Below are 17,972 nucleotides of genomic sequence, written 5' to 3'. Positions count from 1 at the left end.
TCACTGTGATTTCCAGACGTTCTGTGAGTCCATGCTGATTAAGGCAAGTGATAATGGAGAAAAAAATTCAAAGTAGAATAGAACAAGGCACGGATCCTAGGAATAAGCCCACACAATATAGTCCAGTAATCTCTGGACATGGTGAAAAGCAATTAAGTACAGAAAGAAAAACCTCTTCAACAAGTGATTTATGAACTCTAAAAATTCAACAATTAAAAAAAAGCAAAAAATAAAAATAATAAAACCCAGTCAGAAAATGGGGCTAAAGAGCTATATACTTCAACAAAGATGATGTATGGATGGTAAATAAGGATAGAAGAAGAAACTTAGTGTAAATAATTATTATAAAATTCAAATCAAAACTGAATTAAAGTATGGCTATTCATATCACCAAGAGTTAAAACAAAAATATATTGACACTACCAAGGTCTGGCAAAGATGTGAAACAACTGGAACTCTTACACATTGCTAGTGCAAAGGCAGAGTGTATGGCTGCCATACGTAAGAGTTTTTTACTTTTTTATGGACACTTCCAAATTACCCTACAATACCATCCAAGCCATTTATCCAAGAAAAGGAATAAAGAATGTACACAGAAAAACCTGAAGATAAATATATAATCGCTTTACTATTACCACAACCTGGAGACAACCCAGATATTATTTAACAGTTAAGTAGACCACTTGTGGTATATTCACCAAACAAGTATAATTCACGATACAATGGAACATGCTATTGTTATTAATTTATGTGATAATGTGCATTAATCTTAAATGCACTTTGAAAACTTTGGCCAAAAACCAAAGGGTTATATATATTTTTATTCCATTTATATCATATTTTGGAAAACACAAAACTATCAACATTAAAAACAGTCCACTGTTTTGTAAGCTTTGGGGATGGTGAGAGACACACTGATTAAAAAGGGGTAATTTAGGACAGTTTTGGAAGTAATGACACTTGTTTTTATTGGTAACAATGTGAATATTAACACAGTTCCATACATTTTTCAAAATCCATATAACTGTAGATCACAAAGAATGCATTCTACTGTATGTAAATTTAAAAATGTAAGTATGATGTAGGAATGCCCTAAATAGAATACCATCCATAATAGTGGTATTTGCATTTCTAAATGCCATTTGATGTGAGATAAACAAGGTCAATTTAGAGAAGTTGTCAACTCTGAAGCAGAGAAAATACAAAAGACTACAGCATTTTATGGATGTCAGAAAGAATGAAAGAACTCAGAAAAGGATGAGCACATGAGAAAAGGACACAGCAGGTGATCAATAAAAATTTCTAATGACCAACATTTGATAAGTGAAAAAATACATAATAAAAAAAAGTGCTGACTATAACCAATAGAATAAAATAAATGGACATGAATTGATGGTGATGTAAATGTAACAGAATAAACAGAGAAAAGAGAAGTATTATTTGCAGGGAAAAAAATAATCTGGAAAGATTAAAAATAGATAACTGTAATCAGAAAAAAACGGTAATTGGGATCAGCAGGTGACATGGTGGTTAAGGCACTGGACTCCCACATGACTGAAAGGTTCAAGTCCTGCACACAGTGACATGTTTTCTCATTTTTCTCTGTCTTTCTCTATCTTTCTCCTAAGTGCATGTGCCCTATAGCAAATTAAAAAATGTTAATGATAATAAATAAAATAAATAATTCTTAAAAGAGAATAACTTGATCATTTTTTTCAGTAAGTTCTAATGAGTACTAACATAGAGCAAAAGTTTCAGAAAACAAAAGTATATTTGCATAGCCTCAAAATATCTAAAGATATTTACTGATCACCAGTTTAAAATAATAACCTGAGGGGCCAGCAGTTAGCGTAATGGTATGTCGCTGGACTCCCACGTAGTAGACTGCGGTTCGCGTCCTGGACCTGGTAGCTTAAAATTTATGCCGGGCGAGTGTGTGTGCATGCCCAAGATCCCAAGAGGAGAACGGAGGAGAAGGGATTGTGGCACGACCATCCCCCTGGGGGGTGATTTCTCGCTTTCTGTCTCTCTGTCTCTCTGTCTGTCTGGCGAGCGCACGCACCCTATAGCAAAAACCTCTCAAAAAATAATAATAATAACGTGAGCCAGCATTTGATATGGTGGGTAAGACACTGGACCCCCATATGGCCTACTGTGGTTTTAGTCCTATGCCCAGTAGCTTAAAAAATCAACCAGACATATGTGTGCACATGCCCAAAATCCCAAGAAGAGAATGAAGAAGGGATTTGTGATTGGCCATTCTACCTGGGAGGTGATTTCTCATCTTCCCCCTCTCTCTCTGGTGAGCATATGTGTCCTGTGACAAAAAATCTTTAAAATATGAGAATAAAAACAAATAATATTTCAGTAAAAAAATTCTTAACCAAGTGATCAAGATTAGTAATATTAGTAATAAAACAAATTAATCAATATCATGCACTTGTTCATGTGATACATAAAAGACATATCACTTCTATAATATTCTTGTCAAAATATGCATACCCTCAATCTTATCATAAGGCTACACCAGAGAATCTCAAATTGAAGGAAACTCCACAAAATAATTGGTAAGACTTTTCAAAAGTATTAATATGTTACAAGATATGACAAGACTGAGAAACTCACAAATAGGAGAAAGGGAACACGACAATAAATGCTATGTGGGGCTGATATGGATGGAATTGTCAGGGGGTGCGAAGAAGAAACTGGATCCCACATGGCTGACTGGTTCATTTCTGAGCACATGGGCATGTGTTCAGGACTCTAATTGGATGGAGAATTGTTGGAGCAGATTTTGCAGCATGACCAGGCTCCTCTGAGGAGTGATTTCTCTCTGTCTGTTTATTTTCCTTTCTCTAAGTCCACAAGCCTCCCTTTACAAACTGGGCACACACATGCCCGTGTCCAGGGCTGACTGAAGGTTGCAGGTAGATTGTGCATCAAGACCTGTTGTGGTGCTGTCTCTCTGTTCTCTTTCTCTCTCTTTTTCTCTCTCATGAAAGAAATAATTACACGTTTTAAAATTAAAAATTTTGAAGTAATTTAAATCACATATCGAGCTTCTTTTTTTCTCTCTTATATATTCTTCTTTATCATCATTAAACCCTATTTCTAAGTTGATGGGGTTAATGATGATATGATGGACAGGTTAGACTGAGTAGCTTCTGAACGAAAAGAAAAATCATGTCTTGGGAAAAATCAAAAAGATAAGTGTTGCAGCTTTGACCTTGTAGCTAAAGTTCAACTATGGTTTTTCTATATATTTTATTTTTACCGTAAGTGAGTTTCTCTTCCTCCTTCATGTTTCTTTTTTTGTATGTATAAAATGGGAATAATTAATGTGTCTACTGAGGGTTAAATGTATGTGAAAGGCTTAGTTAGTGCTTGGCATGTAGTAATCTTTCTGTAAATGTTATTTATTAATACTGAAGTTGCTTTTATCATTGGCTTTGTTCTACTAACCACACATTTTCTCCTTTCAGAAGGGGCCAATAAGCTTGTTAAATATCTGTTCATTTGATGACATTTTGCTCGGGTCTTGAATTAGTTTCATTGAGGAGATGTACAGAGAAAAAAATTGAGTACCTAGATGATTATTTATCTCCATCCCAAAGTACACAGAAAATCATGACATAATTAAAAACAGTTATGTAAGTGATATTAGTACTATCTGTGATGCATTTTTCTGACAGACTATATTTTTATGACATATGTAATATATTCTAGCAAAAATCCAAACATAGGAAGTAAAAAAATAAAAGTCTCTAAAAAATCCACATGTAGTTCTAAGCATGAAATGAAGTACAGGTATTGGTTACACGTTATTTAGTAATAAAAAATATAGAGATCGAGCCACTGTAACATGTGCTAAGATTGATGACCCAGAGACTGGGGTCACATGGGAGCCTTGGGTTCAATCTCAGCCTCCACTCAAAAAGTCGGGCCCGATGGCAATCACCTGTAGTCCCAGCTACTTGGGCAGCTGAGGCAGGATAACCGTGGCCCAGGAATTCCCAGTATTGAAAAGAAATATAGATAGATGATAGGAAGGCAGATAGATCATTTGTTTGTCAAAATTTCCCTTATATTAACATCTATCAGATGTATCAGAAGGTATATTTTTCCCTGGGTAAAAGGAATTACTGAAGTAGAAGCAGATTTTAAGAAGATTATTATTTGAGATTTGAATATTCATTTTGGGATGCCTGGGTAATGTCAGAATACAAATATCTGAACAGTTATTGACTAGGCAAGTTGAAAGTACAAGATAATAAATTAGGTCAGAGGTATAGATTTAGAGTACAAGATATATAGAATAAGAACCATAAATATTATAGCACAAAAAGGAAACCCAAACCAATGTTCAATTAACAAAACATTCAGTAATGCATTCAGGTATGCCTGCATACAAACCTATGGGTGTACAATAAATAGAGAAGAAAATTTATTCTAAGCCCTGAATCCATTACCAATAGAACATGGAAACAATTGTTTATGGAACCAATGCTATATCAGGATTTTATTATAAATATGTTTTAACTTTATAAAGTATTTATTTAATTTTATTTATTATTATTATTATTTTATTATTTTACCAGAAAGAGACACAGAGAAAGAGAAGGGAAGTGAGAAAGAAATCTGCCAGTTTCAGGAATTGAAGTGTGATCAGCCATGTGGTGTCCAGTGCCTTAACCACCACGTCACCTGCTGGCCAATATTTCAATGCTTTAGTAAATTCCAGTTGTTCAGTAAATAATTACCTTGTGGCACATAATAACATATTTCCCATATTAATACTTTTTTCCAAAAATTGGAAAATCAGCAAAATTTATGTGGTCATTTAATACTAATTTAAATTAAATGGTTTAAACTAAGATCAAATAAATTCATCCATTTTTTCCAAAATAGATTATTTTTATATTTTTTTACATTAGTAATTTTATCAAACTGCTTTTCATCTTCTCTGGTTATGTAATACTGACTACATATATGTACTGCATAATGACTGATATAGTCACTATAAATACTCATATATGGATAAATAGGGATTGTTTTAACCATACCATGAAAACTTCTATATTCAGAGTTTCCATCAAGTTTAATTTATTTAGCTCAGGAATAATTTTTTGATCAAATGCTGTTTAGAGGAGTTCTATTTCTTGGGAAGCCTTCCCCACTTGATTTGTATTTTAGATTTATGGGGCAAACATTGCCTATCTTGCGCTTGCCAGGTCTTCACTTGCTTACTTGGCATTATCAGGACAGATACAGTCTGTAAAGTCTTCTTACTAAGAGCAACCAATCAGGAGAGTAAGACTCAAGGAGATCAGAGATCACAGATCAGAAAACTAAATATTCGGGATAAGATTATTACTACCCAGTCTTAACAAGATAAGTCTGAATTGAGTCCTGCAACATTCAGAATAGGTAAGACTACATTTCTGATTATTCCTGATATCAGAAGTTACAGGATTTTCTACTGCGTAGGGTTAAATGAACACTTTTTCAGGGTTAATAAAACTTTCTCCAATATGTATAAGATTCTAAGCTTAAGAACAGGAAACTCTAGACACATAAATAGCTTTTTCTCTAGTGTCTAAAGAATACAGCATTTTCCAGAACATTAAAAAAAAAAAAAACTTTCCTATATTGTGTGTTAGCATGTTACCCAGTGTTATCCATTGTTGGGGGTCTTTGAATAAAATCATTTGAAAATACAGATGAAAATGAGGATAAGATTCATTACTGACTTGGGAAGAGCACATGGCGTAATGGCTATGTCGCTGGACTCCCATGTACTCGACGGCGGTTGAGTCCCAGACCCAGTGGCTTAAATTCACGCCAGGTGCGTGCCCAAGATCCCAAGAGGAGAATGGAGTCAAAGGGACTGCGTCATGGTCATCCACTCTGGGGGGTGATTTCTTGCTTTCTGTCCCTCTGTCTCTCTCTGTCTTTCTGGTGAGCACATATGCTCTATAGCAAAATATCTCTTCCCCCCAAAAAAAATAAAAGATTCATTGCTGACTAATTTATAGCTTACTTCCTGAGGAGTACTGCTTTCTGCAAACCTAGTCAAAGAACACTTACATGATCTCTGAGATCAAGTTTGATTTTGCCCTGAATTATACAATATTTTAGAAACTACCCAGATTACCCCAATATTTTCCATGGTGTTCTATGTGTTTACTTGGTTACAGTTTCTTGATGTTCTTCATCCATTTGCGTTCTGTAAATAAAAGGTGTCGGAGCCAGACTGTATCATTAAATCTCCGCAGGGCACTGAGATACCCAGGTTTAGTCAGCCTTGATCTTATCAGGTTTGCCAACACCCAGAGTGACCACAGAATGTGCCCTCTCAGTCATGCTCTGTAAGTTTCACACTGATATTTCTGAAAGGCAAATCTGATCATATCACTCCCTATTTAACATCTTCCAGTTCTCCCTGTAGCTTTTAAAATAAAGTCTAAACTCTTCCCATGACCTACCTGTAAGGTATTTTACAGTTTGGCTTCTGCTTCCCTCCCTCCTCCAATTCTCTTTCAGACATGCTTAAATACTTTAGGTCACTGATCATATATAATCCTCTTTCTGAAGTCTGGGCCTCTGCATTTGCTGTTTGCTTTGCCTGCTTTATTTCACTTCTGCCCTTGCATGGGAAAGTTTTATATCTACATTACATCACTTGTCACTCAATATCAAAGCACCTGTGTACACTTCTGTACCCCAGCTGAGAGGACAGGGACAGCATCTTTTCTTCACTATTATGCTAGCAGTGTGTCTGGCACAAGTGCCACATATTTAGAAGGTTTTATGGCAAACACTTGTTGAATGAACAAATCAATTCGTGAATGAATTAATTAAACCATCACCTTCTCTGTATAAGTCTAGACCCTCTTGGTCTTCTCAGAATACTATCGATTGTATAATCTGTCCAACCCTCAGATTAATGCTGACTGCTTTTTAAACAGACACATTATTTGTTTCACTCCTAATATAGGTCATCACACCTGGATCATACTATAATAGTATATCTAGATCAGAATGCTGTTCCCAGCCCACATATAAAATATCACTATAAAAGATCTTGAATGTTGGGACCAGCAGTTAGCGTAAAGTTGCTGGACTCCCATATAGTCGACTGCGGTTCGAGTCCCAGACCCAGTGGCTTAAACTCACACTGGGTGCGTGTACATGTGTGCCCAAGATCCTGAGAGGAGAATGGAGGGGAAGGGATTGCAGTATGGTCATTCCCCTGGGGGGTGATTTCTTGAGAGAGAGATTTGCTCTGTGTGTACACTAACCAGAAACAAACAAAAAAAAGCAAGAAATCACCCTTCCCCTCGGGAAGGGTGCCTCAATCTCTTCTCCTCCATTCTCTTCTTTCAGGATGTTGGGCAAGCACACTCAGGTGCCTAGCATGAGATTTAAGTCTCTAGTTCCGGGATGCAAACTACAATCAGCTACCTGGGGGACGTAACCATTTTGCAATCTGCTGGTTGCAAGTTGCCACTTATTTCAACAGGGGGAGAAAAGTTATTTTCTTTCCTTAGAAAGCTATTGTTTTAGATGAATTCCCCATATAACAAACTGTGAGATAAAGTGTTGCATGCAGAACGTTTATTTTTCACTTCATTCATTTATTTATTTTGCTAGAGGGCCGTTGACTGACCAGGGAGAGACAGAGAGATAGTATGAGGGAAAGTGAGAAATCTCCCACCTGATGGCATTGTCACACCATAATCCATTTCCCATTCTCCTGTCAGGACTTCAGGGACACATGAGCCTGCACCTAATGTGATTTTCAAGTTGCCAGGTTTGGGATGTCAACTGCACTTGGCTATGTGGAAGTCCAGTGCCTTAGCCACAATGCCACTCCCTGGCCTCTATTTTACTTTATGTTTAGACAATGTCTCACTATGTCACAATCCTCCTGGCTCAGCCTCCTCCCCAGTAGCTAAAACTACAGGCACCGGCCACCATGTTGGACTTTTAAGTTGGGCTGGGGATTAAATCCATGCTTCTCCTGTGGCCTTATTCTACCAGGTAGCAGTATCTGAGTACACACAACTGTGGCTGAGCCACAGGAAGTTTGTTGGGCAGTGATCCAAGGGGATGACTGGAACAGTGCTAGAGAACAGTTTTGGATGTAGGGGGAAGTTTATGTGATGAAGTTTCCACAGACACCTCAGTCAATACCTACAGGAGCTGAAATGATCCTTCATAATGGAGTTACGTTGACGTTAAGGGTCTGGATATCTACCTGCTCACCAATTTACCATGCTTTTGGACTGCCCCTGAGTAAGGTGGTAACTTTGGGAAAGATAACTCTCTTCTGCTTAGAGATATTCCAGGAATAGACATGAACAGGGAGTCATCAGCAGTTAACACTCCCAAGCATCGTCCTGAGGATTTTTATATAGAGAGTGAGAAAGCACTATATGAAGCAAACATATCTAAAAGGCATGTACAGTAGACTCTAGTAAATACTAGGGTATGCTGCCACTTTTCTTCTTTAAGACTGAGGCACTCATCCTTCGTGGTGCTGTAAGCCACAGGAATTCTGGCACAAATATTTTGCTTTTTATGGGTCATTGTTTGATTCAACCTCCTAGTACTGTGCCTGCACCACCTCAGAGGGTCCTTGTCAAGATGTTAAATATCATGTCATGGAAGAGTGCTATAATAACAAATTATCAAAAACTTCAACAAAACAAACTTACTTTATTAGAGTTATGGAGAACAGTTGTCTGAAATGGGTCTCTTTGACCTAAAATTAAGATATCAACAGGATGGAGTTGCTTCTGGAGGCTCTGGTGTGTTACCCACTTTCTTGCCTTCTCCACATTCTAGGAGCTGCTCATATTCCTTGGTTTCTGGCCTCTACTTTTATCTCCAGAACAAACAATGACAGGTTAAGTCTTCCTCACCTGGCATTCCTCTGATTCCAGCATCGTGACTTCTTTTCTGACTCTACTCTCCCTTTCTATCCATCCCTCTTCCAGCTTTAGGAACTCCTGTAATAACACTGAAGTAGACCAGATAGTCCAGGATAATTAGGAAGCTTAATTCTATTTTCAACTTTAATTCTCTTTTGTCATACTACAAACTAGACATCTGCAGAACAGGGGATGAGAGTCGCTGTAGGATATTATATGCCTACCACACTGTCAAAATATATTTTAAATAATAATAGCAATGAAGTAATAAGGAAACAAATAAACCACCTCTCTCTTTGCCCCTGCTTCATATAGCCCCCTCCAGATCCACCCTCCTGACTCCTACAGGTAACTGTTGGCTAGGTCCTGCAAATGGTTTCTGTACGTATTCCTTTACTCCTTTGTAGACCCAGCATTCTCCCAGTTGCATTATGATAGGACTTAAAATCATTGATGTGATGATCCAGAGCAGAAGTGGGGAGGTATCTGAGTCACCCTTACATAAAATTAGAATTATACTTTTCAGGGAATCAGTGAGTCACTCCTGAGGGCCCACTAACTTCAAAGAACCTGAAAAAAGATGTTCAAGTGCATACACCCTATTATTATCTTCCCAGATAATACGAATTAGAGTCCTAACCTTACCATAAGCATTCAGATTGACTTCTGAATCTGAAATTAATTAAATTCGGACCTCATGTATAGTTGTTTTTGCTCTTCAGTGAAGGTCACCTGGTTTTTATGCTTCACCTAAATTGAGTATTAATCATCTCTAGTCTCCCTTTTTTTTCCCTAATATACCAGTAGTTTTATCAAAAAGCAACTAATTTCAGAGTCCTCATAATATTACTTCCTCTGAACTATCAAATACCTGAAATATTGCATCAGTCAGTTCATTCTTTCTCACTATTGTTCCATTCTGGCTTAACACTAGTGAAAATTTCACATTGCTCTATGATGGCATGCAAGCAGCTTTCAGTATGTTAAAATCCAATGATATAGTCCTTATGGTTAACCAGGTAGGAAATAATACAATCCAAGTCCCATTTTGGTTTTTACGTTCTAGGATCATTTGTGGTACAAACTGTCTTAGGTAACATTCCCTTGAACCCCAAACAAACAAAATATTTAAGAGACACAAAAATGGAAACTTATCTGTTGATAATAATGTATATGGTAATGCCTCTGACTTGCCACTGTATTATTGCTGGAAAAACTGTTTTATACTGTACAGTAATTACATGGAAATAAAAATATGAATAGAACAACCTTTTTTTTGAGGATATTCCTTGGGGAGCAATGCTAGGAGCCAAAAAGGAAAAGGAGCGAGGGCGATAGGTCTAGCCAGATGAAGTTAGAGATGTTTGCAATGGAAGCCATTGAGAATTCCATGGAAGTTCAGGAGGTGGGATATCCTTCAATAATGGTGATAAATCAAACAAAAGGATAGAGTTTTTATACGCCTGCATTGAGCCATCATTGGATGTCAGTTGCCAATAGGGAGGAGTTGTATCCTTGGGCAAACCATTTCTCTTCTATTGAGTGCGATTCCTGGAAAGGAACTCTCTGTGAGATGTCCGCTTCCAGCATTCTCTGTAGGTTAGAGAACGAAAGATCCTGAGGGTTGATCTGGTTGGCTCACTTTAGCATCCACTACTATTTTGTTTTGTTTTGTTTTGTTTTTTCTTTCCCTGCCCCTTGCTGGATGATTGTAGCTTCATTATCAACTACTGGGTCGTCAGGAAAGTCATGGTGCATTTTTGCACAGAAAAACATAGAAAAATACATCATGACTTTCCCAAAGACCTAATAATATTTAGTCCTATAATTTTTTTTCTGGTAATATTTCTAAGTTGCTGTTTGATGTAGTATTAAAATTTTATGCCACATTGTAACAAAGATTATTTGTGTGCAATTTTATTACATGGCAAATTAAATATTTTGTATAAAAATCTGCTAACCTCTTTGACAATATCCAGTATCTGAACATATACTGCAGTTTCGATTGACGATAATAGTAGTTACTACTCTGCCAGACAGAGTAATCGATTGAACATCTACTACTGCCAGGCATCGCTATGTGTATTTGGATATATCAAGAACCCCACAGATACAGATCCTTGCTTCCCTGGAGTTTATATTACTGTAGAGCCAATAGCTAATATGCATTAGATGTAATAGCAAAGCTTATATCTCCCATTAGAAGGAGATATACTTAATTGAAAAAAATCAAGTAAGCATGAGTGGAGATGGGGAAGATAAACTGTAATTTAAAAAGGTAATTATGGTAAAAATTAGTGAGAAAGGAACATTTAAGTCAAGATTTGGAGGTGATATAGGAATTAGTCATGGTTATATCTCAGAGAATCTCAGGCAGAGCAAACAGCTTCTGCAAAGGCCCGATGGCTGGAACATGCCTGTTAGGCTAAAAGGAGAGCAGGAAGGCCAGAGTGACTGAAACGAAATGATAAATGGGGAGAGTGAAAGAGATAAGATCAAAGACGTATTGTGGTCGTGTCATGCTGGACTGTGTAGGCCATCCTGAGGTCTTATCTATGTGGCTTTGAGGGAAATTGGATGCTACTGCAGAGTTCTAAGCAGATGATAACATGGTCAGACTGCTAAAATGGTAAAACCTTTCCTTTAGCACTGAAAATTTCCTGGGAAGTAGCAACAATGAAAACAGTGAGCCCTACTAGGAAACTAAATTAGGCAGATTCCTGAGTATATGTCTCCTAGGATCAGAGCAATACAAGTGGTCAGATTCTGAAGCCACAGAGTGGTTGGATAGGTGGTAAGAGAAAATGGGAAGAGTTGGGACTTGAGTGACTGAAAGGATGAAGTTTCCATCAGCTGAGAGGGAAAAGATTACATGCAGGTGGAACAGGATTTGGGGAAAAGATCAAACATAACATATAGAATATGACAGTTCTGAGATTTCTAGCAAAGATTCACATTAAGATATCAAGGAGATAGTATACGTCTGCAGTTAGTGGACTACTGATATAAACCGAAGAGTCGGCAGTATGTAAATTGTATTTAATGTAAGGGATTGGATAAGATCACCACAGGGGTGAATATAAATTTAGAAGACTAGAAACCAGAAGAAACCGTGATACTAAGAGATGAAGAGTGAATCAAAGAAACAGAAGTTGTGCTATAGTTAAGTTAAAAAAAAAATAGTGTCCTGTATTAGCTGCAATAATGCTGGTAAATTGAATAAAAATTGACTCTTGGATTCAACAACATATATTTCTAATAGGCAACAATGCATTTTCTTGAAATTACAAAATACTACCATTTAAGAACTACTGTATTTATTTTACAGTTGGAAATTTGAATCTCAAATTAGTTGCCAATTCCCAGATGAACAGTGAGCTAGAAAGCTTGATTTTTTAGACTTCAACATGCCTGCTCATCTCACTCGAATACAGACGTTTTCAGTAGCTAGTAGCATCGTTTCAAACAAAACATTGTTTCTGCATGGCACCACTGGAGCCCAAGGCCCAGGTGGGGTCAGGGCACATCAGCTGTTTGTTCCTGTATGACCTGTGACTCTCATTTTCCAGGATTTCCAATCTTCAGGTTAATATATTTAGACATGGTTTTTCTCAGTATCCTAAAGGTGATTATCCAATCAGGGATCAATGTGGAATGAGTGAAGAGATGAATGTTAGAAGCCACTGTGCTGCTTAGGTTCTTTATAACAGAAAATAACAACAACAACAAAATTATATACATATACATATATTTTATATATATATAAAATTGTTTTTGCCATAGGGTTCATGTGCTTGCCAGAAAGAGTGGGAATGTTAAAAATAACCCCCTTGGGGGGATATCAAAGCCACAATCCATTCTCTTCTTGGAGTTAAGGACACACACACCTTCACACACACACACACACACACACACACACACACACAGGTGATTTTCAGTCTGCTGCGTTCCAGACTCCAGCTGTGGAGTCAGCCAGGTGTGATCCAGCACCTTAACCACCATGCTACCTGCTGGCTATAAATTTTACTTTTTATGACAACCTCTTTTTCTGAGACAAAGTACTTGGGAAATTAAATTAAATATTTAAAATATAAATCATTGATAGATTAATAATAAAGGGAATGGGATGACTTTGAAGAGATTCTTATCTTAAACGTTGGGGAAGGCCAGGAAGTATTTTTCTTTTCATAAAGCTCTCCTTTCTTAGTGAAAGTCAGTATCAGGTGATGAAAAGTTGTGTCATGTGATGATCAAGCACACTAGCTCTGCAGCTAGACAATGGCACTTCAAATCTGGGGCCATCTGCTGGTAAGAATTTTGACAGATTTTGTCCAACCTTCTGTGCTTTCCCTTCCCATATAAACTAGGCGTATTGACTGTACCTGTGCATAGTATTACAATGGAGATCAATATAAATAATGCACACGATGCGGTCACACAGGTGAATATTTGGAATTCAAACTATCTGCTTTTCTCACATTCCTAAGATCTCTGTTCTCTGGGACATTGCTAGATATACTGTGATTAATGTTTTTTCAATCTCAATTTTTCCTTTACACCCTCAGGCTTAGACGTTCCCCTTTGTAAGCTCATTGTTTTGTTTACATATGTGACTATTACTAAATGCATTGCAGTAAGACTTGTAACTTTAAACTTAGGAAAACCAATTTGCCTATGACAATTCCATTTTGAATTTGTGAATTATGCTGGAGAAACCTTTGAGTTTCTCATTGTAGAACTGTATGTTTACATGGGAAATGAACCAAGAGGTCTCATTAGGAGTGTGATTTTAAAAAACTTAAATGTTTGTTTGGGATGAACTACTGGGACCTTGTGTTTGTGGGAAACATATAAGATGACTGTTGAAACTGAATTCATCATTATACAAAATATTGAAAAATATTATGTGGAAGAAAAGGCTGTGAAATAGCTAATGAGAATAATACTGGAGGTTAAAATAATGATTTGGTAAATGTATCCATGAAGATTTTCCTGTATATTATAGAATTCATGGCCATCTCCATGGCCTAATCATTCAGGGAGGCAGACCTCACATGGACAATGGAAAGGTTTGAATATGGGCCCCAGAAACTTAGGAACCACTCTGGCACCTGTGTGTGCTTGCCCAAAGGGATTACAACATGACCACAACTATTGAAGGGTGCTGTCTCTCTCTTTTTTTCTCTCTGCCTCCCTTTAGTGGGTATGCATAGCCTTTGGCAAATAAAATTCAAACATCCCCCATTTTTCTATAGCTCTTTCTATATTTATATGTATATCTCAGTAATGCATACAGTAGCAATAAAAAGTTCAAGATACTTTATCTTAAATAATTATAGTGCATTATTTTTCTCGCAAATAAAAAGTCTATTGACTTTTGTCAACTATTCAAAGTTCCAGATTTTTCTGGGTCCCCTTCACCATTCTGAGTGTGTTTTACACCCATTTCTTGATTATGAATGTTGACTGCAGCTTCCGGTACATTTTCATTTAAAGAAAGAACTCTGAAAAATGGAAGGAAGTAAGTGGAATCAACATAGATCCACTACTTTTCCCCCTTCTTATCTGTCAGACTTTTGTTTAGGCCTCATTAGCTAGGTCTAAGATGGCTGTACTATTCCTGGTTATAAACGAGGCTGAGCAAACAGCAACAGACACTCAGACAAGGATTAGAATGCAATCACTTCATTTATGAGATGATTTCTGGAAATGACGGAAGGGAACTTTGGATGTGAGATAAGGAGGAGAAAGACATCAATGAAGGTGATAATCAAACAAGTTGTAAGTGGTCAGCTAAAGCTCAATTCCACTAGGGATCTGAGGGAGAGAGTGTAGAACATTCATCAAGTTATCCTAACACAATTACAGAGAAACCAGAGTATGTATTTACCACTGACTGAGAACTGCTGCTGGCGAAAATGTCTCTGTGGAACTATCAGCTTGCCCTGCGCTGTGGGAGCCAGTATGCTGCCAGGCCTAGGGAAAAGTCCTCAGAGCAACAAGCTGAGGTGACTGCAGAAAAGATCGTGTATAGTGGTGGCTTGATGGTTAAGGTGGCTGGATCACACCTGACCCACTGCAAAATTCAAGTCCAGGACCTGGCAGCTTCAAAAACATGCCTGATGTGTGTGTGTGTGTGTGGGGGGGGTGTATGTGTGTGTGTGTACCCCAAATCCTGACATGAGAATGGCAGAGAAGGGATTGTAGTGTAGCCATCCCTTTGGGGGGAGCATTCTCCCTTTCCCTTTCTCTCTCTTTCTTTTCTGTATCATTGGAGAGTGTACATGCCCTGTAGTAAGTTGAAAATAATTCTTTATATGTTTTTGCCATTGGGTGCATGTGCTCCTCAAAAAGCAAGGCAGAGACAGTAAGAGGGAAAGTGAGAAATCACTCCTTAGGAGGGATGGTTACACCACAATCTCAGCATTCATGTTCTTACTACTCTAAGAAAGAGTCTCTTGGTGCTCACCCCAAATTAGAGGTACACATGTCTAGGGGAATTGGTCTTTCTTAAATATTTAAAAGTAAATATCTAGGTTCCTGGGTTTTAACATGTGACATTAAATTTGCCATTTTAGGTGAAACCAGCTCATTGAAATGGCAATTTGTAAAGCAAAAATTTAATTCTCCCTCAATAACAACTTTATTTTGTTGGATTTATATTGTGTGCTATTAAACCTTCTGTGGCTATATTTTATTGACTTCAGTACACTTTACTGAAATAATGTTTTTAATGAGCTTAAAAAAGAAATTACTAATATTTTCTTTTAATTTTCACTTTGCCAGTGGGACAGCAGAATAATCATATTATTCTCACATAATATGTATTTGGAGAAGAGCTGAAAAACAAGTAGCTTTTGGCACTTAGTGAAAGTGCCAAGTACACTTTTATAACTATTCAAAAAACATACTTCAGCAGTGAGCAAAAGAAAATACAAAGATAAATTCATTGAGTCTGTAATCTTAAGTACTGAGTTATTCATAGTTTTAAAATTTTACATATCGAGTACTGTCAAAGCAAAAATTGCACCAGAGAAAGTGATAATAGACAAAGAAGACATTATTCAAGGATGTTTCAGTAGATAGGGAGGCTAGAACTCAATCTAAGCCCAACTTTCATTGAAACTAGGGCTGTAGAGTATTGAAGGTCCCAGTGAAAGGTAAGCTCTGGGGACTGGAGGTTATCTGTGTTTGTAATTGACCTTTGTTACAGGAAAAGTAAACTTTCTTCTATCTTCTTGATAAGAGGTAGTTTTACAATGAGGAGTAAAACTCCCATAAAGTTGGGGTCCTACACCCCCTTAGAGAATGAAGATAGGGGCATTATCTTTCTTAATTACATTTAAAAGGGAATGCTACCCAGGTCCTTGAAAAAGACAAACCAAACAGGGAATATAAAACTGATGAGAGGGTTTTAACAAGATTTATATCTCCAAGGGGCAGATAAAAATTTGCAATTACAATTTGTAATGTAAATGCTCCATAGAAAGGGAAATCTGGGGCTCTGAGGCAGGAAGAAGCCTGTGTAAAGTTTGGTCACGCTGAGAGAAACCATAAAACTATCTTGGTCTCTTTATAATCTGAGAATGATGATAATCTCTTAATTGGATTTGTCATCTAGTATGAGTAAAAATGTATAGGAAGCCATATTTTAATCTCAAAATTTGTAAGTCAGTCAAAGTAATATTTGCTTTATTCTGAAACTCAAAACTTCAGGAAAAAAGCAGACAGATGAAAGTTCAGAAGATTCAACACTTCAAAACATTAAATCAAAGAAAATAATTTTTCTATTCTTGTTAAAGGCATTAATATCCAGAGGTGAGAAATATAACAATCCTTTGGCTATCCTCAGTACAAGGTGTAAGTTAAGTATGTTGGATGGAATCCAAGGAGAATGGAAGACAGACAGGACTTGTCTACTGCTGGTCACCATTGCCTGGCTCTCAGTGCCCTTTCCCTTAGCCTTTGGGATCCCACCCTCTCTTGGTTGTCAACTGAATAATGTGGATATTCTACCTTATTCTCCTTCTTGCACATCAGAGGGAATGTTTTCTACCTTTCTTCTTTAGCATTCTTCTCATCTCATTCTATATGCAGTTCCCAATCTGCTTCTATCCGTGTAATAATCTCCTATATACTGGTAATCATAAGATTTATATAACAGTGCCAATATTTCTGAATTTGTCTTTCCATATTTCATTCAAAGCCTAGGTGCTTCCGCCAGTGTATCCATCTAATAATTTAATACAAACACAAATAAATAGGAACTTAATGTTTATTTCTAGAGTTTTTGTTTTTCTTCAGTGCTTATTACATTTTTATCCATATAAAGAGTCATGATTACTAGAAACCTTGGAGTTAGTTTCAAATTCCTTGATCTTCAATGAATTGATTACCACAAAACAAACAAAAAACCCCCCTCTCTGTAAGCACCACGTGGTTCATGTATTACCTCTCCAGAGGACGGTTACATGGCCTTCTGCTAAGCCCCTTGACTCCTTTTCTCTCCACCATCCTTTGCAGTATAAGGAAAGTTAGCATTAAACACACTTAACCCTGTCACTAGGTTGCTTAGAAACTTTAGTGGCTATATGCTGTAAAGATATAGTGATTAAATGTAAAATAAATAAATAAATAAGAAAATAAATTAAAAAAAAAACTTTAATGACTTTATATTGTCTATATTCATTCAAATTACATAGCATATTATGAGAGATCTTTTAGAATCTGTCTCCTAAATTTTCTACTCACATCTTCCTCTACTTCACATACATCGATGTTCAAATTTGGCTACATCGAATACTCATCTATTATTCTTATAACAGGTGCACTTAGAAAGCACACGCCTATGCAACACTTAAGTCACAGTTTAAATAGCATCTACTCCATTAAGATTTATTTATTTATTTATTTATTTATTTATTTTCATTCTTCATTCAGAAAAGGCTGCTCAATTTCTTCTATGATCGGGTCTTTTTTTGTGAATAGGAACAATTTTTTTTTTTTTAAGAGATTTTTGCTATAGGGGGTGTGTGT

Source organism: Tupaia chinensis, unplaced genomic scaffold (assembly GCF_000334495.1).
Source record: "Tupaia chinensis unplaced genomic scaffold, TupChi_1.0 Scaffold000448_1, whole genome shotgun sequence".
Lineage (NCBI taxonomy): Eukaryota > Metazoa > Chordata > Mammalia > Scandentia > Tupaiidae > Tupaia > Tupaia belangeri.
This window is presented reverse-complemented; position numbering follows the sequence as displayed.